The sequence below is a fragment of the Triticum aestivum genome, chromosome 2A, assembly GCF_018294505.1.
Source record: "Triticum aestivum cultivar Chinese Spring chromosome 2A, IWGSC CS RefSeq v2.1, whole genome shotgun sequence".
In the NCBI taxonomy this organism is placed as follows: domain Eukaryota; kingdom Viridiplantae; phylum Streptophyta; class Magnoliopsida; order Poales; family Poaceae; genus Triticum; species Triticum aestivum.
In genome coordinates, this window is record NC_057797.1 from 754,003,823 (window position 1) to 754,028,268 (window position 24,446).

The 24,446-nt window shown below is 45.3% G+C and overlaps 1 long non-coding RNA gene and 1 pseudogene across 1 annotated transcript; both read left to right on the forward strand.

Annotated features, from left to right (window-relative positions):
- The window catches only part of LOC123191999 (receptor-like serine/threonine-protein kinase SD1-7), a 79,864-nt pseudogene that overhangs the window by 53,967 nt on the left and 1,451 nt on the right, over window positions 1-24,446 (forward strand).
- On the forward strand, window positions 12,511-15,538 carry LOC123190903 (uncharacterized). The gene is made up of 2 exons (XR_006496620.1): window positions 12,511-15,218; window positions 15,329-15,538. It is a non-coding gene; the product is annotated as an uncharacterized lncRNA (long non-coding RNA).

The window sequence follows — 24,446 nt, forward strand, 5'->3', positions numbered from 1 at the left end:
AAGGGTTTTCCCCCACAAGTGCGGACGGTGCACATGATATACGCAACCCACATCCCCAAGAGGGAGCGGAAGCACGCGTTAAGGGACGTATACGTGATAGAGCCAGTCGCCCCAAAGTTCAACCCATGGTCCTCCTGCCCGATCACCTTTGATTGAAGGGATCATCCCACTAGCACCCGTCATGGCGGATTCGCCGCATTGGTTCTAGACCCAATTATTGATGGATTTCATCTCACTAGAGTTCTTATGGACGGCGGCAGTAGCCTGAACCTGCTTTACCAGGATACAGTGCAGAAAATGGGCATAGATCCCTCGAGGATTAAGCCCACCTAAACGACCTTTAAAGGCATAATACCAGGTGTAGAGGCCAACTATACAGGCTCAGTCACACTTGAAGCGGTCTTCGGATCTCCGAATAATTTCCGAAGCGAGGAGTTAATCTTCGACATAGTCCCATTCCGCAGTGGCTATCATGCACTACTCGGACGAACTGCATTCGCCAAGTTCAATGCGGTACCGCACTATGCATACCTTAAGCTCAAGATGCCAGGCCCTCGAGGAGTAATTACGGTCAATGGAAACACCGAGCGCTCCCTCCGAACGGAGGAGCACACGGCGGCCCTTGCAGCGGAAGTACAAAGGAGCCTCTCCAGGCAGTTCTCCAGTCCGGCCATTAAACGTCCGGACACCGTCAAGCGCGCCCGGAGTAACCTACAACAAGACCGCCTGGCACGTCCCGAGCAGGCGTAGCAATGCGTCCCCAACCCCAGCCCTCGCAAAAATGCGACACCAGTACTTCGCGTACATAACTACGCTCTAGAAATACCATGGGTACAGGGGGGCACCATCACGGCACGCCCGAAACATGGCTTAAACCGCACCAGGGGCTACCAATTTTTTAATTTTCTCTTACTTTCAGGACTCCACTCTTCGGAAGGCCTGTTCGGCAGTTCAATTGCCGCACAAACGATGCAAGAACCAAGGAAGCAGACAAGCCATGCCGCATTACGGAACTCCCAGGTGGTCTCTATCACGAGCAGTATACCTGTTTCGCATACCATTCCGCAGCCTGCCCCTGGAACGGACATGTTAAAATAGTCCAACCTTTCGCTTATCGCATTATTTGTATCGTTCTGCTTTAATCGCAGCCCTTTTTTAAACAATGCATAGCTTCTTTCTATTTTTGCATTAACTCTTTTTTTACAAATATATGTTCCTTAACGACATGTTGCACCCGTACACTTTGGTACGGCCAAAATACGCCAGGGGCTTTAGTACCCCTCAATATGGTGTGAGAAGTCCGAACACTTTAACAAGTGCGGCACCCCGAACTTATAACATTATATGCATCGGCTCCGAATCATGTCTTGGGTAAATAGTTGGGTTTGCCCGCTGTAACGCCCCGTGACCGATGTGCCAGGTGTCTCCAGTTATTCGCTGTTGTTGCGTTGTCACTGCTTGCGTGTCATGCATTGCATATCAAGTCATCATGCGCATTTCATTTGCATACATGTTCGTCTCATGCATCCGAGCATTTTTCCCGTTCTCCGTTTTGCATTTCGGCGCTTCGTTCTCCTCCGGTGGTCATTTCTACCTTTCTCTTGTGTGTGGGGATTAAACATTTCTGGATTGGACCGAGACTTGCCAAGCAGCCTTGGTTTACTACCGGTAGACCGCCTGTCAAGTTTCGTACCATTTGGACTTCGTTTGATGCTCTAACGGTTAACTGAGGGACCAAAAAGGCCTCATGTGTGTTGCAGCCCAACACCCCTCCAATTTGGCCCAAAACCCACCTAAACCCCTTCTATCTTCTAGAGTGTTCGATCACGATCGTGTGGCCGAAAACCGCACCTCATTTGGACTCTCCTAGCTCCCTCTACCTATATATATGTGCCTCCCTCCAAAAATCTCGCGCAGATCAAACCCTAGTCCCGCTCCTCGCGCCGCCGGACAAAATTCCCACCACCGGCCGGACATGTCCGCCGTCGCCCAGGGCGAATCGGAGACTGCCAGCTGTCAGGTCGCCGCGCCTCCTCTCTCCCGCATCCGCCGCGGCCCGCCGAGGCCCGGGTCGAGCCCTCCCCGGCCCGCGCCCGAGCGCCACTCGTGCCTACCCCGCCGCCGCGCCGGGCCTGTGCCTCATCGCCGCCCCGCCGCCAAGTCTTCCCGCCGGCAAGCTTGCCTACTCGCGCCGGTCTCCACCACCGCAAGGTGCCGCGCGCCGCCGCCTTGCACACCGTGCGCCGCCGCCCGCCGTGTGCCGCGTCGTCCAACGCCACCGGCCGGAGCGCCCCTCTCCCCCGCCGCCGCGCCCGGATCTGTCCCTCGCCGACCTCCTCCGCAGGCTCCCTCGCCGGAGAGAGCCTCCCTCGCCGGAGTTGACCTTGGGATGTGTTCCTTCGTTGACCTAGATCCAGATCTGGAGGGTATAAAATTCGTCGAAGTCCTGAAGTTTTCCAGATTCATATGCCTCTATTCATCGCATCATAACTTTGCATCCATAGCTCTGATTCATGCATATAACATATCAAAATGTTCGTCTCAGAGAGTACATCATTTCATCTCATTGCATCATTTTCATTTGAGTTCATATTGATGCCTGAAATGCTGTTAGAAGAATGCTATTTGAGATAATTGTCAGATCTGCTGCACCATATAGCTATTTGTCATTTTTGCCATGATTATTGTGTGCATGATATGCCCAGGTGCTCTACATGTATTTTGTTATATGCTTTGACATCTTTCCAGGGGCGCCATCCATGTATTTTTGTGATGTGTGTGGTGCCTAGCACAAGCTTGCAAAGTGGTGCACTTGTTAATGCTGATTTCTGGGACTTAGCATTTCCACTAAGTCTTTGGACTGTTTATTTCATATGGCCATATGTTCATGTTGTTTCCTAGTGATCCGTGCCTCTTTTGAGGATGATCAGTAAGGATGTTTTGTTAATCTTGTAGTGCTCTATCCATCCATGCCTTTGTTTGCAATTATGGAGCATGCTAGCTTGAGTTAATCGAGCTCTACTTTTGTCATTTCGTGAATCAGGGCAGATTGTCTACTTGTTAGCGATATTGCCGAGGGTGTTGTAGTTGATCCGTGCATGCTATGCTATTGTTCTTGCCATGTCTAGCTTGTATTTTGTGTATTCTTAATGGGTGTATGCTTAGATTATCATGACTTGCTCTGTAGTGAGTGCATCGAGCTCGTAAACATGCCTACTTGATATCTGTTTCAGCATGCTCCAGTTTTCACTAAGTCCGTGATCTGATTATGTTTTTGCCATGTTCACATGCTTGCAAATGTATTTTCTGATCCCTTTTGGCTCAAGGTCACTAAGGGACTTTTGTTAAGCTCTTTGAGTAGCTCTGTGCCATGCTTTACTTTGCCATGTTCAGGTCCTGTAGCATATAGTTTTCATGCTCCAAAGTGTGCTATCCGATCTGAAATTCCAGACAAGTGTTAATTTCAGTAAGTCTGAAATCTGTTTGTCAAATGCATTTTTGCCATGCTTGTTTGAACCTGTTAATGGATGAATTTGCCGTAGCTCAGTGCTAGTCTTTTGTTAAGCATCATGTATGGATTCCTGCCATGTATTTTGATGCCATGTTTGGGTGCTGTAGCATGTTCATCTTGTTGCATTTAGATGGCTACTTGCTGTAAATCGCAGAACGTGGTCATATTTGAATTGCTTGCCATTTCCAAACCATAACTCCGATTCCGGCGTTCTTTATATCGTTTTCAAGCGATTTCATCTCACCTTTCCAGTGGTACACTTGGATTTCCATGTTGAGGCCAGGTTCATGCATTCCCTTGCAAATCATGCATATGCATCGCATACCGCGTCTCGCATATCATACCATGTTCATGTGTTGGTTGTTTACTATGTTGTGTGCTTCTTTCCGGTGTTTGCTTCTTCGGGTTGGTTTCGGTAACGTTGCGTTTGTGAGGACCCGTTCGTCTACGTCCGTTCGTCTTCTTCATGGACTCCTTCTTCTTCCTTGCGGGATTTCAAGCAAGATGATCATACCCTCGAAATCACTTCTATCTTTGCTTGCTAGATGCTCGCTCTTTTGCTATGCCTATGCTGCGATACCTACTAGTTGCTGATCATGCCTCACATATTGTTAAGCCAAGCCTCTAACCCACCTTGTCCTAGCAAATCGTTGTTTGGCTATGTTACCGCTTTGCTCAGCCCCTCTTATAGCGTTGTTAGTTGCAGGTGAAGATTGAAGTTTGTTCCTTGTTGGAACATGTTTACTTGTTGGGATATCACAATATATCTTATTTAATTAATGCATCTATATACTTGGTAAAGGGTGGAAGGCTCGGCCTTATGCCTGGTGTTTTGTTCCACTCTTGCCGCCCTAGTTTCCGTCATATCAGTGTTATGTTCCCGGATTTTGCGTTCCTTACGCGGTTGGGTTATAATAGGAACCCCTTGACAGTTTGCTTTGAATAAAACTCCTCCAGCAAGGCCCAACCTTGGTTTTACCATTTGCCACCTAGCCTCTTTTTCCCTTGGGTTAGGCCAGCCCAAGGGTCATCTTATTTTAACACCCCCGGGCCAGTGATCCTCTGAGTGTTGGTCCAACCCAGAGCACCGTGCAGGGCCATCCCTTGGCAACTTGGGTTACGTCGGCTCCTGTACGCTTAGCTTATCCGGTGTGCCCTGAGAACGAGATATGTGCAGCTCCTATCGGGATTTGTCGGCATAGCTGGTGGTCTTGCTGGACTTGTTTTACCATTGTCGAGGATGTCTTGTAGTACCGGGATACCGAGTCTGATCGGAATGTCTCGGGAGGAGGTCTATTCCTTCGTTGACCGTGAGAGCTTGTCATGGGCTAAGTTGGGACACCCCTGCAGGAATTTGAACTTTCGAAAGTCGTGCCCGCGGTTATGGGCAGATGGGAATTTGTTAACATCCAGTTGTAGAACACCTGAAGTTGACCTTAATTAAAATGTATCAACCGCGTGTGTAACCGTGATGGTCTCTTTCTGGCGGAGTCCGGGAAGTGAACACGGTGTTGGAGTTATGCTTGACGTAGGTTGCTCTAGGATCACTTCTTGATCATAGATTTTCGACCGTGCTTTTGCCTTCTCTTCTCGCTCTCATTTGCGTATGTTAGCCACCATATATGCTAGTCGCTTGCTGCAGCTTCACCTCATACCTTTACCTTACCCATAAGCTTAAATAGTCTTGATCGCGAGGGTGCGAGATTGCTGAGTCCCCGTGACTCACAGATACTTCCAAAACCAGTTTGCAGGTGTCGTTGAACCGAGCAGGTGACACAACCAAGCTCAGGAGGAGCTCGATGAAGATCTTGTCCCTTGTGTTGTTTCGTTCTAGCTGATCAGTAGTGGAGCCCAGTTGGGGTCGATCGGGACCTTTGTCGCATATGGGGTTCTTCTTTTATTTTGGTTCCGTAGTCGGACCTTGATTGTATTTGGATGATGTAATGCTTTATTCATGTATTGTGTGAAGTGGCGATTGTAAGCCAACTATGTATCTCTTTCCCTTATGTATTACATGGGTTGTGTGAATATTACCTTGCTTGTGACATTGCTTTCAATGCGGTTATGCCTCTAAGTCGTTCTTCGACACGTGGGAGATATAGCCGCATCGAGAGCGTTACACCCGGCTCCTATGTTTTGGTGCCTTACGTTCCGCTATATCGGCTAAGCTAGCACTAGGAGAACTACTGCAATTGTGCCCCAGTTGAGCTGGGTCGAGCACCTCAGTAGAGAAAGCTAAAACTGACTGTCATGATGAAGCGAGAGCTGGTCGCTGTTCGAGAGGTTTTTCGAGTCCTTAAAGACTTATGCCGCTTAGAGCGAGGAGTCGGCTCTGTCTGGCCAAGGCGTGGATAGCGCCCCGAACTCGGTCTTCCGAATACCAGGGGCTTCGCCGAAATTTAAAATTATAGAATTCTATGGCTAAGTGAGAGTGTTCAAGCATTATAGTCCGATTGCCTTGTTCGTTGTGCTGAGCGCCTCCCTCGAAGGACCCAAACATGGGAAAAAGAGCTCTCAGGTTTATCCCCGAACACCCCAGCACTAGTGGCACGGGGGCAGAAGCCGACGACTCGCCATTTCTCAGAATTGATAAATAGCCGCACAGAAGGTAATATTTTAAATTCCAACAGCATTGCTTAGCGCATATGAACAAGTTTTCAGCACACAGGACAAAACGAGCGAGTTTTACTCAAAAATTACATCCCTGGAACACTCATCCGCCATAAGGCAGGTACCCTTCAGAACATCCTTATAATAATTCTCGAGCTTGCGATGTTCCTTCCCCGGCGGTGGCCCGTCCTTCACAAGCTTCTCAGCATCCAGCTTGCCCCAGTGCACCTTAGCACGGGCAAGGGCCCTATGGGCACCTTCAATGCAGACGGAGCGCTTGATGACTTCGAGCCTTGGACATGCCCCCACCAGCCGCCACACCAGCCCGAAATAGCTCCCGGGCAGAGCCTCTCCAGGCCATAGCCGAACTATGAGGCCCTTCATGGCTTGTTCGGCCGCCTTGTGGAGCTCGACCAGTTGCTTCAGCTGGTCGCTCAGGGGCACGGGGTGTCCGGCCTCAGCATACTGAGACCAGAACACCTTCTCTGTCGAGCTGCCCTCCTCGGCTCGATAGAATGAGGTGGCATCGGACACGCTACGGGGAAGATCTGCGAATGCTCCTGGAGAGCTCCAGATTCGGGTAAGTAACAAGTAACTTACGTTTATGTGTTTGCTTTGCATAAAGAATGCCTTACCCGCCGCTATCTTTTTCACCTCATCCAGTCCTGGAGGGTCTTCTGGGATTCGGCCTTGGCAGACTTGGCATTTTCAATAGCCACCGCGAGCTCGGACGCTCGCGTCTTTGAGTCAAGCTCCAAACTCTCATGTTTTTCCATGAGAGCCTGGAGCTCTTGCCACACCTTGCCAACCTTGGCCTCATACTTCTCCCGCTCGGTGCGCTCCGTGGCCGCCCTCTTCTCGGCCTCGACCAGCGCTTGCTTAAGGGTCGCCACCTCAGACGTGGCCCCTACAATGGCCACGATAATCCTGTCATTTTTTTTGCAATTGCACTTTATATATATATTTAAAACAAGGTATTTCTTACCTTCCTTCTCCTCGAGCTGCTTCTTGGCACGCCCGAGCTCTTGCTCGGACTGCTCGAGGTTCTGCTTTAGCGTGTCCACTTCTGCAGTTAGTGCGGCGGACGCCAGCAGAGAAGCCTGCATACACGTATTGACTCCTTTTTGTTAGACTCCTTTGAATTTTATTTGATCCTCTATTCGGCTTTTCTTCCCGAACGCCAAACAGAGCATCAGGGGCTACTGTCTATGCGGTAATATTATTTACACATTCTTTACTTACCTCAAAGCCTGTTAAAATGCTAGTACAAACTTCAGTGAGTCCGCTCTTGGCGGACTGAACCTTCTGGACCACCGCACTCATAATGGTGCGGTGCTCCTCGTCGATGGAGGCGCCTTCGAGCACCTCCAACAGATTGTCCGGCGCCTCCGGTTGGACAGGGGTCACCGGCACGGTGGGCTTGCTCCTCTTGGAAGGAGGTCGCCCGCTGGACTCTGGAACCTTTGAAGGTTCCGGAGCGGTGTCCGGCCTAGAGCCGAACTTGGAGCCCTGGGGGGTTCTATCCCCTTCACTCCTGGGGTCCAGGAGGTCGCCTTGCGGCGCCTCCAGGACCACCTCCTCCTGGCTTGGAACCTGTTGGGACAACACTTCGGTGTCGTCCGTAGGGCAGGGGGAGGAAGCCATCGGAAGCGAATTCACATCCAACGAGTCCAGTGAACCGCTCGACGACGCGTCGAGCCGGTCTTTGGGTGGGCTGCATAAACATATTCGACATAAGGGAAAGCTGTGCAATAATGAATTACTCTGGTATCCGGATACTTACGATTTAGCCAGGGGCTTGGCCCTGAGCGGCCACTCCTCTCCGCCGTCGTCGGCGTCGGTCGAGTAGTCCGGAGGAAGGGTTTTCCCCTTCTTGGACCCTTCGGCCTCCCCAGTTGGGGCAGCCTTCCTTTTCTTCCATTCCCCGCTGGAGGGGGAGGGGTCTCTTCTTCCTCCTCCTCGTCTTCATGGGAGGAGTGCGTCTTGGAGTCATCGGATGAGGGATCCGACACCTCCAGGCGCTGGGCACTCTTTCGAGTCCCCGTGGCCTTCTTCTCCGGCACCACATGGGGTGCCGGAACCAGCTGCTTCGCCAAACGAGAATCCGCTAGGCCTTCGGGCAAAGGAGCCGGACAGTTGATCTGTCCGGACGTCTCCTGCTAGTCCTGTCAAAGGTAAGGGAGCTTAGATCCCGCATGGAGTCAAACTATGAAAAACTGATACCCTATAAAGGTAAAAACAACTTACGGCATGAGTGTGACGCTGCATACTGAATCCGCGATCCTCGATAGTGGATGCGGGGGCCTCGGCGCCCTTGAAAAGCACCTTCCAGGCATCTTTGTACGTCGTGTCGAAGAGCCTGCTCAGAGTTTGGTGCCGCGCCGGGTCGAACTCCCACAGGTTGAAAGCCCGTTGTTGACACCGGAGGATCCGGCGGATGAGCATAACCTGGACTACGTTGACAAGTTTGAGCTTCTTGTCCACCAGGGTTTGGACGCATGTTTGGAGTCCGGTCAGCTCTCCTTTTTTACCCCATGACAGGCCCGTCTCCTTCCAGGAGGTGAGCCGCGTAGGGGGTCTGGATCAGAACTCGGGGGCTGCGACCCATTCAGGGTCGCGCGGCTCGGTGATGTAAAACCACCCCGATTGCCACCCCTTCAGGGTCACCACAAAGGAGCCCTTGAGCCATAAGACGTTGGGCATCTTGCCCACCATGGTGCCTCCGCACTTCGCTTGGTTGCCTCGCACCACCTTCGGCTTGACATTGAAAGACTTGAGCCATAGGCCGAAATGGGGGCGGATGCGGAGGAAAGCCTCACACACGACGATAAACACCGAGATGTTGAGGACAAAGTTCGGGGCCAGATCGTGGAAATCCAGGCCATAGTAGAACATGAGCCCCCGGACAAATGGGTGGAGAGGGAAGCCCAGTCCATAGAGGAAATGGGGGAGGAACACCACCCTCTCATGGGGCCTAGGGGTGGGGATGAGCTGCCCCTCTTCAGGAAGCCGGTGCGCAATGTCGTTAGACAAGTATCCGACCTTCCTTAGTCTTTTGATGTGTCCCTCCGTAACGGAGGAGACCATCCACTTGCCTCCCGCTCCGGACATGGCTGGAGAAGGTTGAGGTGGGGAGTGCGGACTTGGGCGCTGGAGTTCGGGTGCGCAAGAATGAATAGGCAAAGGAGGAAGAAGGCGTAGGTAACACTACAAGAAATATGCTAAATTATGACCTTCTCTAGTGACCGTGGAAGATATGGTCATAAATATATGACCATTTTGAACCAATTGGTCGTAGCCTGTTTAAGAGGGTCCAAAAACTAAACAATAACGACCATTTTAGTCAAAAAAGTCATAATTATCTTACACGAAAAGGTCATGAAGCAAACAACAGTGATCAACAGCCTTATTTCTAGCTGATTAAGACAAATCTAAAAGGTCATAATGTTGTAACATGAATAAAATTATATGACTAGATGTCCACATCATCAATTTTGCCTACGTGTCGTCTCATTTTAACTTATGTGTCAATTGCATGGTTGGTTTGACCGCTCAAGTATTGACTAAACTGACTTGTGGGGTCTACCATTTACATGCGGGACCAACTAACATGGTACCAATGACATGTGTGACTTGTACCACAAACCTGCCTTGTACGCTGTGCTAACAAGCGGGCCACGCCCTCAAATGGGCAAATAAATCAGCAAAAAGGGGGGCATCGTGAGAATCGAACTCGCGACCCTTCACTCTCCTATACAGAGCCAAACCACCATGCCCAAACTATGCTACTGATACAACTGCGGCCAACAAGTATTTAAGGGCAGTGTCGAGTGGGCTTGGGCATCGGTGGGACGAGGGTACCCTTTTTTCTTTTAATATTTTATGTGCGCCGAGTGGGCCAACTCCAGGGCCGCGGCTCGGTTTTTATCTGATTTTCGTTGGTTCATTATTTTTTTACTTCTGTTTATACTTCCAAATATATTCTAAAAATATATATTACTAAGAACTTCACATAAAACATATGAAAAAAATGTAACCAAGCATTTGAAAATGCTACATGTGTATAAAAAAATGTATATCATGTATAAAAAATATACAATGTGTGTGGAAAAAGTTGATAATGTGTTTAAAATGTTAATCAAGCATTTGAAAAAAAGGTAAACAAGTATTTAAAAATGTGAATAAAGCATATGAAAATGTTAATATGTGTAAATAAAAAATTCTTAACCATGTATCAAAAATATTAATTTTGTATTTAAAAAATGTTTAAAATTTGTATATAAAAATGTTGACTATGTGTTAAAAAAGTGTTAACGAAGCACTTGAAAATGCTAATTGTATATAAAGAAAATGTTTCTCATGTATAGGAAAAATGTATACGAAAAATATACAATGTCTGTTAATAAAGTCAATCATGTATTTAGAAAATGTTAAAGCAAGCATTTGAAAAAATGTATACAGAAAATATACAATGTCTGTGAATAAAGTCAATCATGTACTTAAAAATGTTAAAGCAAGCATTTGAAAATGTTTCTCATGTATGCAAAAAATCAAAAATGTATACAAAAAATATACAATGTCTATGAATAAAGTAAATCATGTATTTAGAAAATGTTAAAGCAGGCATTTGAAAATATTTTTGAAAAATGGAGTGGTGCTATTTTGCAACAAATATTTGGTAGTTTCTTAAAAAAACAAATTTTCTTTATGCCCATATTCTATATGCCCATATCATAGGTCTCCATAACAATCCATGGGAGCTCGCCATCCAATCTTTTCTTCTAGTAATATTTTCAGTTCGTGAAGCAACTATATTTTATATTGTTTTATAATTGCTGAAAATTACCAGGACATGACCCTAACCATAGAACCTTCCTCCACAAAATTTTAGCTCATTTAATATAACCATTTTCCCTCAATATTTTTCCCAAATTTCTGTTCAGTGGAGAGCATTGTGAAGGAAGTACTATTTGTATATATCCAACTTGCATGAAATTTATAAAACCATTTCCCTCCACAAAATTTTAGCTCATTTAATATAACCATTTTCCCTCATCAGTTTTGCCTATGTGTCATATCCATGTGTCAATTTTTGCCCTACGTTGTGAAGCAACCTATATTTCTGTCATTCCCAAAATTTCCAAAAAAATCTCATAAATTCTTTGGGTCATATATTCATCAAATATGAAAAATCTTTCCTTTCCTAGTTCAAAAATAATTCAACAATATTCATTTTCCTATTGAAGGGGGAACATCTAGTACGAATTATCCTGACCAAAGGTGGTCTTTGACTGCCAAAAGCACTGGTGATGACGCCGTCTTGGGCTCCACGGTGACCTCGTCCGGCCGTCCGGCTGGTCTTAGTCTCGTTGCACCAGAATGGCAACCTTTGCCTGATACCTTGGCCTGTGCTTGCCCCCTTTGCACCAAAGGGGAAACAAGGACCCTGTGCAGGCTGGCGCTCGCCTGGCGCCCGCCTGGTCTCGATCGTCATGGCTTGCGTCACGGGTTCCTCGCGAGGTACCCTTGCATTGATCTCTCCGCCTCCTCGCGAGCCTGCCTGATGAGGCCGCTCTCTTGAGGAAGCTTCATGTCGTCCGCCCCGCGACGGTCTTGAGCTTGGGCTGATGAAGACGGGTCGCGCTGGGCCCCCACCTGTCGTCCGGCCCGCGAGGGTCTTTATTTTTTTAATTTCTCATGCCTGTTTCAAAATATGGTCAAAACGACGGGCATGACCTTTCATAGCTAGTGGTTGCATCTTGAAAAACTTTTGATGTTTCTATGATTAAACAGATATTTATGTAACTAGAAATGATTTTTGGAAAAAATAAAGAACAAACTATGAGACAATTGCAGTTCAAATTTGACCCGCTTCCAACGAAATCGGCGGAAATTTGTCTTTTCCACGAGAGGTGCATCCAAACTCTTGACACCCAACCATTTGGTCAATTTTAGATTAAATATGGCCTAATACTTTATAAAAATGATTTCGTCCAATTTTGCAACAAATATATGGTAGGTTCTTCATAAAAAACTCTTTTTTGGCACTCGAAAAATGATTAAAATTAGATAAAAAGATCAGAAATGCATATAAATTGATGCTCATCCATAAAATATGGTCTAACTTGAGTGAAAATTTGTGTGATGTCCTTTTGCAAAATAGTTTTGATAGGTACTTCACAAAATCCCTTTATTTTTAGTACTTGAAAACTATTTTAAATTACTAATTTTTTGAACCAATCAAAACTCTTTCCACGGATCGATGACATAGCGCCCATCCATCCATCCATCCATATCTCCATCCCACATCCATCCATCCATTTATCCACAGGAAAAATAGAAAAAGAGATAGCCCCCCCCCCCCCCCCCCCCAGCCCAAACCCTATATCCCCATCGCACCCCTCCTCCCTGCTCCCAATCTTCCCGCCGCCACCACCACCTCCTCGCAGCCTCCTCCCACGATTCCCCGCACCCGAGCCCCACGAGAGGAGCTCTTCCTGTGGTTTTGCACGCCGGCGCCGGCGACCACCAGCCACAGCTTGCCAGAGCCAGCAGATGAGTGCCACCCTTCTTCTCTGTTCTCTTCTTCCCGTGCTCTCTTTCTTCCTCCTTTTTCTCTCTCACACATCTCGATTACTCTCTCTGTCTCAAACAGTGCACTCCGCCGCCATGGACCTTGCAGCGCGCCGCCCTGATGCCAAGTCCCTCCTCGTCGTTCCTGCGCCGCCTAGCCGAAGCCTCGCCCAACTCCAAGCGCCGCCGCCGTTTGCCTCCTCGCCATGGCCTCCCCTGCATCGTCTGCTTCGCGGACAGAGCTCCGTCTCCGTCAACGTGTCCTCCCGCCGTCTCTGTTCGCTGTCGGGCTCGATCGACTCTAGCAGCACCCCCACGGTGACGCTCCGCTCGGCACCCGAGGTATATCCCGGCTTCATCGATTTTAGATATGTGCTTGTTCTCGCAAGTTAAGATGGATCTAGCGCCGTACGCAGATGCAGAGGTCTTGCGGTCTCTGTTGCTCGAGTTATCTACTGTCGTTCGAGTATATTTGCCTGCTTCCTTTTGACTGGGTTTATTGTGTATGCAGTAGTAGTCATGTCCACGCGTTCTTGCCTTGAGGCGATGGCAATTTGTTTAAAACCGCAAGGCAGCTTTGCTTTCTACAGTATCTCCTTCCTTGTTTTGTTCTGTGTAGTACGTCTTGGTTGGTCAAAAGCTACTAAAACATTTACTGTTCTGTCGACCGAGGCCTGAGGCAGAGCTAAGGCTTGCCGATTATTGCTTACAACGCCAAGTTGCAATTAGCTGGGATGTGTAGCGTGGCTAGCTTGTGTTGATTGGTTTTGAGATATAATTGGAAACTGATTGTGTGTCAGTACAACAAACGTGATGTTTTTTTTGAATAGCAAACGTGCTGATGGAAGTGTCTTTTCATACGTGATTCTGATTTGCACTTCTCGGTCAAAGGCATCTCTAGTACGTGACACACTTTGGATGTGCAAACTTGGTTTTGTTTTGCATGCTTACTTGTTTAGTGAACTTGATGCCATGCTTATTTCATATATCTAATAGTAACCTGCAAAAAAATATTGTAATTGCCAAGCTTGATTTGTTCTACTTGCCTGCTACAAACTATTCAAATAACTACTACTTAATTAGTAGCATGTAGACTGGATTATTATTTTGTCAACATTTTATTCTAGAGATATTTACAAAAGCATGTGTTGTCCATCCCATGTAGCAATCACTGCTAGTTTGTATTGAGCAAATAGAGCACCGCACTGTAGCTAGCCTCGCGCGGCAGCTGCCGCCCGGGACGCGGTGTGCGTCGAGTGCAGTATAGATTTTCCAATCTTTCTTTCAAAATGACAAGTTGTATTAGTACACCATCATGGGACAAAAGTAGCTGAACTGCACTTACTGTCAGGTCAGGGTGGTTTATAGTGTTGCCTTTCATCAAAATCTCAAGAGGCCTTCTCAAATCAGCTATTATTTTTTTCGCATTTGCAGTGAGCTTTAACCGGAAAATACCATTATCAGTCTTTTCGAAATTGTAAGACACACCTGCATGAAATGGAAAACTAGTTACATCTTCAAACTCACCAGTAGATATAAGCTTAAGCTTTTTGCAGTCTCAAACAATCACACAAACAATATAAATTCAGAAACGAAGCTACATAAGATTAGCAGCATAACACTTGTGATTTAGGCTTATCAAGGAGAGGAAGGGGATATCCCTATTTACTAATGTTACAGATTCTTGGATGTGTACCTTGGTTGCAGTCTTGCAAGTGATCACACACATACATGTGTAAACTAGTGTATCTACCAACAAACTCTTGCGGTGATTCTTGAAAATGAATCACATCTGAGCAGAAATAACACATAGTCCTGAATTTAACAACAACCAAAAAAAACTTGCATACCAATAGGAACACCAAAAATATTGTATGTACGCATACTACCCCCAATCAAAATTACTTGCCATATTTAGCCCCTGAAAACAAACAAGGGCCAGTTCTGGCACTTTTCATCTCTAAAGGAGAGATGGTCATTTAATTGAGGAGTTGTAAACATGACATATTAGTGATGCATCATCATTTATTATTTTTATGGAGCAAACGCACATGATAGGCTCAACAGCTGGCGTTGAGTTGTTAGAGCTCAACGCCAACATATATGGTGTTGAACCGTGGCCTCCTTCCTTTGACCCTTGGGTGAATTACAAAAGTGAGTGTTGGCTTGTTATATAACGAGCTGCAGTGCTTGGCCTAGAAAGATTCTTCCATACCCAGTAGCAGCGTTCATCCTTTACTCTATTTTTTCTCTTTTCTTTATTCATGCACGTACTGGTTTAACTTATTTGCAAGCTTCTGCTCCAAGATGGCAATCACTGATGCCTACTCTGTTGTTTCACCTTGTGCTACCGGGAAAATCACATGTGGTGGATGGCTTGAGGCAGGCAAAAATGACAACGACGAAGGTAGCGCAGTTCAGCCCCATCCACTCTCGCGTTGAACACAAACAGCTCAACCCTGGGGTGTATGGCGTTGAACGTGTTTGTTCCACAAAAGTGCTAAGTTTTTTCAAATACCAAAGTGTATGTACCATGATGTTAGCTTCTTAAATTCTGCTACTAGGACATTGATTCTTGAATAGTTTGCTTATAAAGTTTCCTAGTCATTCAAGCTTATAAAGTACTCTACTCAGGCTAACATGAAAAGTTCTATGGAACAAGAGGTACCAGAAGGTGGAGAACAAAAGAGTGATGTTGGTGTTGTTGTTGACCTTTTCTCACTAAAGAATGTCCCTCCAACACATTTCTCCCTCACTGGTTGTGTTGTTTTGGTTGGTGCCATCTTATGAACATGTGGTGTAATGATACTACTGGGCCTAACTTAATGAAATCTTGGAGAATTACATTATTATTATCATTATATTCTCATTTGTTGGTTGACTGGAAAATTGTGCAATGTATTTTTCTTTTTGAGATACTGTTGGCTGTTGTTGGTCACCCTTCAATAAGGGTTGTACTGAAAATAATAAATTGTGTGAGTGGGCTGTACCGTTTCAAGGCCCAACAAAGTTTTTTTGTTGGGTAGATAAATGGGCCGGCCCAATTAATAATCGATTAAATAAATGGGTTGCACGCCTCAGCCCAAGAACTGATATGTTGGGCTTGGCCCATGCTTGTGGCCAAAAAGTAAATTTAGAAGTGGGCTGAATTATTGGGCTCAGCCCATTAAAACAGCTGATTTGGACCGATCCTACATGGCATCCATGTCATCGCATGTGCCATGTTGGCTCGGCCACGTCAGATCCTACGTAGTCTAGGCTCATTAGTAATGACCATAATTTTGGTCAAAGGTTTAGCGACCAAAATTTTGGTCAAGGGCGGTCCTGACCAAAATTCCAGAAAAGGTCACGTTTGTTTACTCTTGACGGCCAACTGTTGACCTTTCGAATTTGGTCAAAAAAGGTCAATAAATGAAAGCAATGGCAAATCAACGACCAAAATGGGGAGTCATAATTGGCCATATTTCTTGTAGTGTGAAAAGGTGGATCCTTATCCCCTTATATGGGTGGACGCAACTATGTGTCCCCACCAGCCTGGTAAACTCGCTTATCCCCAAGCGTCATAATCAATGGCGCGGTTGGGTTACCCACGCCCGTATTGATGAGAATTCCGGAATAAGGGGACACGATCTCTGCTTCGACAAGATGTGCCAAGGAAACCGCCTCGCATGACGCGCTGAGGTGGGATAATAAAACGATTCGAATAAAGGCTTGGCCGTGGTGCGTCACACTACGGAATACGTCAGCATATTAGATTTGTGAAAATATTATTCTCTCTATGGCAGTATGTGGAAACTTATTTTGCAGAGCCGGACACTATCTTTGTGTTCAAAATCTTCTACGAAGTACTTGGAGGAGGAACCCACCTTGCAATGCCAAAGACAAACTGCACGCCGGACTCGTCGTCATTGAAACCTGGTTCAGGGGCTACTGAGGGAGTCCTGGATTAGGGGGTGTCTGGATGGACGGACTATACCTTCAGCCGGACTCCTGGACTACGAAGATACAAGATTGAAGACTTCGTCCCGTGTCCGGAAGGGACTTTCCTTGGCGTGGAAGGCAAGCTCGGTGATACGGATATGTAGATCTCCTACCATTGTAACCGACTTTGTGTAACCCTAACCCTCTCCGGTGTCTATATAAACCGGAGGGTTTTTAGTCCGTAGGACAACATACAGAACAACAATCATACCATAGACTAGCTTCTAGGGTTTAGCCTCCCCAATCTTGTGGTAGATCTACTCTTGTACTACCCATATCATCAATATTAATCAAGCAGGACGTAGGGTTTTACCTCCATCAAGAGGGCCTGAACCTGGGTAAAACTTCATGTCCCTTACCTCCTGTTACCATCCGGCCTAGAGGCACAGTTCGGGACCCCCTACCCGAGATCCGCCGGTTTTGACACCGACAGCATGGCATACTTTATAGAACCTATGGCTGAGGCATAGGGAATGACTTCCATTCTCTCTCTATCTTCTGCCGTGGTCAGGTTTTGAGTCTTACTCAACTTCACACCTTGTAACACAGGCAAGAACTCCTTCTTTGACTGTTCCATTTTGAACTACTTCAAAATCTTGTCAAGGTATGTACTCATTGAAAAACTTATCAAGCGTCTTGATCTATCTCTATAGATCTTGATGCTCAATATGTAAGCAGCTTCACCGAGGTCTTTCTTTGAAAAACTCCTTTCAAACATTCCTTTATGCTTTGCAGAATAATTCTACATTATCTCCGATCAACAATATGTCATTCACATATACTTATCAGAAATGCTGTAGTGCTCCCACTCACTTTCTTGTAAATACAGGCTTCACCGCAACTCTGTATAAAACTATATGCTTTGATCAACTTATCAAAGCGTATATTCCAACTCCGAGATGCTTGCACCAGTCCATAGATAGATCACTGGAGCTTGCATATTTTGTTAGCACCTTTAGGATTGAAAAAACCTTCTGGTTTCATCATATACAACTCTTCTTTAATAAATCCATTAAGGAATGCAGTTTTGTTTATCCATTTGCCAGATTTCATAGAATGCGGCAATTGCTAACATGATTCGGATAGACTTAAGCATAGATACGAGTGAGAAACTCTCATCGCAGTCAATACCTTGAACTTGTCGAAAACCTTTTGCGACAATTCTAGCTTTGTAGATAGTAACACTACTATCAGCGTCCGTCTTCCTCTTAAAGATCCATTTAATCTCAATGGCTCGCCGATCATTGGGCAAGTCAATCAAAGTCCATACTTTGTTCTCATACATGGATCTCATCTCAGATTTCATGGCCTCAAGCCATTTTGCGAAATCTGGGCTCATCATCGCTTCCTCATAGTTCGTAGGCTCGTCATGGTCAAGTAACATGACCTCCAGAACAGGATTACCATACCACTCTGGTGCGGATCTCACTCTGGTTTACCTACGAGGTTCGGTAGCAACTTGATCTGAAGTTACATGATCATCATCATTAGCTTCCTCACTAATTGGTGTAGTAGTCATAGGAACAGATTTTTGTGATGAACTACTTTCCAATAAGGGATCAGGTACAATTACCTCATCAACTTCTACTTTCCTCCCACTCACTTCTTTCAAGAGAAACTCCTTCTCTAGAAAGGATCCATTCTCAGCAATGAATATCTTGCCTTCGGATCTGTGATAGAAGGTGTACCCAATATTTTCTTTTGGGTATCCTATGAATATTTACTTCTCCGATTTGGGTTCGAGCTTATCATGTTGAAACTTTTTCACATAAGCATCGCAGTCCCAAACTTTAAGAAACAACAGCTTAGGTTTCTTGCCAAACCACAGTTCATACGGTGTCGTCTCAACGGATTTAGATGGTGCCCTATTTAACGTGAATGTAGTTGTCTCTAATGCATAACCCCAAAATGATAGTGGTAATCGGTAAGGGACATCATAGATCGCACCATATCTAATAAAGCACGGTTACGATGTTCGGCCACACCATTACACTGTGGTGTTCCAGGTGGCGTGAGTAGTGAAACTATTTCACATTGTTTTAACTGAAGGCCAAAGTCATAAATCAAATATTTTACTTCTGCAATCATATCGTAGAAACTTTTATTTTTGTTACGATGATTCTCCACTTCACTCTGAAATTCTTTGAACTTTTCAAATGTCTCAGACTTGTGTTTCATCAAGTAGATATACCCATATCTGCTCAAATCATATGTGAAGGTCAGAAAATAACGATACCCGCCACGAGCTTCAACACTCATCGGATTGCATACATCAGTATGTATTATTTCCAATAAGTCACTTGCTCGCTCCATTGTTCCGGAGAACAGAGTCTTAGTCATCTTGCCCATGAGGCATGGTTCGCAAACATCAAGTGATTCATAATCAAGTGATTCCAAAAGTCCATCAGCATGGAGTTTCTTCATGCGCTTTACACCAATATGACCTAAACGACAGTGCCACAAATAAGTTGCACTATCATTACTAACTTTGCATATTTTGGTTTCAATATTATGAATATGTGTATCACTATGATCGAGATCCAATGAACCATTTTCATTGGGTGTGTAACCATATAAGGTTTTATTCATGTAAACAGAACAACAATTTATTCTCTTACTTAAATGAATAACCATATTGCAATAAACATGATCAAATCATATTCATTCTCAATGCAAACACCAAATAACACTTATTTAGGTTCAACACTAATCCCGAAAGTATAGGGAGTGTGCGATGATGATCATATCAATCTTGGAACTATTTTCAACACACATCGTCACTTCACCCTTAACTAGTTTATGTTCATTCTGCAACTTCCGTTTCGAGTTACTACTCTTAGCAACTAAACCAGTATCAAATACCGAGGGGTTGTTACGAACACTAGTAAAATACACATCAATAATCTGTATATCAAATATAACTTTGTTCACTTTGCCATCCTTCTTATCCGCCAATTACTTGGGGTAGTTCCGCTTCTAGTGACCAGTCCCTTTGCAGTTAAGCACTTAGTCTCAGGCTTAGGTCCAGACTTAGGCTTCTTCACTTGAGAAGCAACTTGCTTGCCGTTCTTCTTGAAGTTCCCTCTCTTTCCCTTTGCCCTTTTCTTGAAACTAGTGGTCTTGTTAACCATCAACACTTGATGCTTTTCTTGATTTCTACCTTCGTCGATTTCAACATCATGAAGAGCTTGGGAATTACTTTCGTCATCCCTTGCATATTATAATTCATCACGAAGTTCTACTAACTTGGTGATGGTGACTAGAGAATTCTGTCAATCACTATTTTATCTGGAAGATTAACTCCCACTTGATTCAAGTGATTGTAGTACCCAGACAATCTGAGCACATGCTCACTGCTTGAGCTATTCTCCTCCATCTTTTAGCTATAGAACTTGTTGGAGACTTCATATCTCTCAACTCGGGTATTTGCTTGAAATATTAACTTCAACTCCTAGAACATCTCATATGGTCCATGACGTTCAAAACATCTTTGAAGTCCCGATTCTAAGCCGTTAATCAATGTGCACTAAACTATCAAGTAGTCATCATATAGAGCTAGCCAAACGTTCATAACGTCTGCATCTGCTCCTGCAATAGGTCTGTCACCTAGCGGTGCATCAAGGACATAATTCTTCTGTGCAGCAACGAGGATAAACCTCAGATTACGGACCCAATCCGCATCATTGCTACTAACATCTTTCAACACAATTTTCTCTAGGAACATATCAAAATAAACACAGGGAAGCAACAACGCGAGCTATTGATCTACAACATAATTTACAAAATACTACCAGGACTAAGTTCATGATAAATTTAAGTTCAATTAATCATATTACTTAAGAACTCACACTTAGACAGACATCTCTCTAGTCATCTAAGTGATCACGTGATCCAAATCAACTAAACCATGTCTGATCATCACGTGAGATGGAGTAGTTTTGAATGGTGAACATCACTGTGTTGATCATATCTACTATATGATTCACGTTCGACCTTTCGGTCTCCGTGTTCCGAGGCCATATCTGTATATGCTAGGCTCGTCAAGTTTAACCTGAGTATTCCGCGTGTGCAACTGTTTTGCACCCGTTGTATTTGAACGTAGAGCCTATCACACCCGATCATCACGTGGTGTCTCAGCACGAAGAACTTTCACAACGGTGCATACTCAGGGAGAACACGTCTTGATAATTAGTGAGAGATCATCTTAAAATGCTACCGTCAAACTAAGAAAAATAAGATGTATAAAAGATAAACATCACATGCAATCAAAATATGTGACATGATATGGCCATCATCATCTTGCGCCTTTGATCTCCATCTCCAAGGTACTGTCATGATCTATATCATCACCGACATGACACCATGATCTCCATCATCTTGATCTATATCAATGTGTCGTCAGATGGTCGTCTCGCCAACAATTGCTCTTGCAACTATTGCTATCGCATAGCGATAAAGTAAAGTAATTATTGGGCACTTGCATCTTATACAATAGAGAGACAACCATAAGGATTTTGCCAGTTGCCGATAACTTCAACAAAACATGATCATCTCATACAACAACTTATATCTCATCACGTCTTGACCATATCACATCACAACATGCCCTGCAAAAACAAGTTAGACGTCCTCTACTTTGTTGTTGCAAGTTTTACGTGGCTGCTACTGGGCTTAGCAAGAACCGATCTTACCTACGCATCAAAAACCACAAGGATAGTTTGTCAAGTTGGTGCTGTTTTAACCTTCGCAAGGACCGGGCGTAGCCACACTCGGTTCAACTAAAGTTGGAGAAACTGACATCCGCCAGCCACCTGTGTGCAAAGCACGTCGGTAGAACCAGTCTCGCGTAAGTGTACGCGTAATGTCGGTCCGGGCCGCTTCATCCAACAATACCGCCGAACCAAAGTATGACATGCTGGTAAGCAGTATGACTTATATCGCCCACAACTCACTTGTGTTCTACTCATGCACAACATCAACACATAAAACCTAGGCTCGGATGCCACTGTTGGGGAACGTAGTAATTTCAAAATTTTCCTACGCACACGCAAGATCATGGTGATGCATAGAAACTTGAGGGGAGAGTGTTGTCTACGTACCCTCGTAGACCGACAGCGGAAGCGTTATGACAACGCGGTTGATGTAGTCGTACGTCTTCACGGCCCGACCGTTCAAGCACCGAAACTACGGCACCTCCGAGTTCTAGCACACGTTCAGCTCAATGACGATCCCCGGACTCCGATCCAGCAAAGTGTTGGGGAAGAGTTCCGTCAGCACGACGGCATGGTCACGATCTTGATGTTTTACCGTCACAGGGCTTCTCTTAAGCACCACTACAATATTATTGAGGATTATGGTGGAGGGGGGCACCGCACACGGCTAAGAGAACGATCTCCAAGATCAACTTGTGTGTCTAGAGGTGCCCCCTGCCCCCGTATATAAAGGAGCAAGGGGGAGGGGCAGCCGGCCAGGAGGAGGCGCGCCAGGGAGGAGTCCTACTCCTACCGGGAGTAGGACTCCCTCCTTTTCCTTGTCCAACTAGGATAGGGGGAAGGAAGGGAGAGAGGAGAGGAAGGAAAGGGGGGGCGCCGCCCCCCCTCCTTGTCCAATTCGGACTAGAGGGGGAGGGGGCGCGCGGCCGGCCCTGGCCACCCATCCTCTTCTCCACTTTGGGCCCATGAGGCCCATTAACCCCCGGGAGGGTTACGGTAACCCCCCGGTACTCCGGTTTTATCCGAAACTTCTCCGAAACACTTCCGGTGTCCGAATATAGCCGTCCAATATATCAATATTTATGTCTCGACCATTTCGAGACTCCTCGTCATGTCCGTGATCACATCCGGGACTCCGAACAATCTTCGGTACATCAAAATATATAATCTCATAATGAAACTATAATCGTAACGTTAAGCGTGCGGACCCTACGGGTTCGAGAACAATGTAGACATGACCGAGACACATCTCCAGTCAATAACCAATAGCGGAACCTAGATGCTCATATTGGCTCCTACATATTCTACGAAGATCTTTATCGGTCAGACCGCATAACAACATACGTTGTTCCCTTTGTCATCGGTATGTTACTTGCCCGAGATTCGATCGTCGGCATCTCAATACCTATTTCAATCTCATTACCGGCAAGTCTCTTTACTTGTTTCGTAATACATCATCTCGCAACTAACTCATCAGTTGCAATGCTTGCAAGGCTTATGTGATGTGCATTATTGAGAGGGCCCAGAGATACCTCTCCGACAATCAGAGTGACAAATGCTAATCTCGAAATACGCCAACCCAACATGTACCTTTGGAGAAACCTGTAGAGCACCTTTATAATCACCGAGTTACGTTGTGACGTTTGGTAGAACACAAAGTGTTCCTCCGGCAAACGGGAGTTGCATAATCTCATAGTCATAGGAACATGTATAAGTCATGAAGAAAGCAATAGCAACATACTAAACGATCAAGTGCTATGCTAATGGAATGGGCCAAGTCAATCACATCATTCTCCTAATGATGTGATCCCATTAATCAAATGACAACTCATGTCTATGGTTTAGGAAACTTAACCATCTTTGATCAACGAGCTAGTCAAGTAGAGGTATACTAGTGACACTCTGTTTGTCTATGTATTCACACATGTATTATGTTTCCGGTTAATACAATTCTAGCATGAATAATAAACATTTATCATGAGATAAGGAAATAAATAATAACTTTATTATTGCCTCTAGGGCATATTTCCTTCAGCTAGTTCCGCACATCTCGATCCCGTTGATTCTAGATACTTTCATCAATGCCATTTATAATGCTTCATTATCAGTTTGATTGACCTCTATTTCTCGTAAAGTGCTTGTGGCAGGAACAAGGGAATGATTTCTTTGGATACTACATGTGCGAGTTCATCTACAACACGACTTGCAAAGATAAGCGGGGCTACACTAAAGATAAATTGATTCACAATTTCGTTTTATTACGCCATCATTTCTGTTGAGTTTCATTCATATATATATATATATATATATATATATATATATATATATATATATATATATATGTATGTATGTATGTATGTATTAACCCCCTTCTTCAAATTAGACGTGGGAGATGCGGAATGAACTCCTACCAGAAGATCGCATGAAAGCAATTCAAGAGGAATTAGCGGGATTCTGTCTTGACCACCTCATCAATAAAGCCGGAGAATACCATGTGGAACTTGGTTTCAGATGCTAGGGGATTGTAACAGATCTTACATATTGTATATGTATGTAGCCAGTAGCGTCGGATAGATAATACGAAAACTGGTTGTTCGACCAATCTCTCGGAGAAGGAGAGGTCGATCACTTCTCTTGATATGCATGACGAACTTCTGTACTTAATGGTTTCCTTCATTTTCTTACTAGCTAGCATGTTGAGGGCCTCTCTATACGTATAGTACGTAGCATCGACCAATCACGGAGATAAGAGAGGACACTTCTCTCTATTAATTAATTAGCTACCTAACACAATATATGAAACACCTTAATTAACCATACGAAACCCCCAAATCCACTCCCCTTTTCAGAAAAAAAACAAAAACCCTAGCCCCTGAACAGCTGACGCGTGGATGCCTATTGGTCCCGGTTGGTGCCACCAACCGGGACTAAAGGCCCTCCTGCCTAGGCTCGCCACAACGGCCACGTGGAGGCCCATCTGTCCCGGTTCATATAAGAACCGGGACTAAAGGCCAAGGGCATTAGCAACGACCCTTTAGTCCCGGTTCCGCAACTGGGAC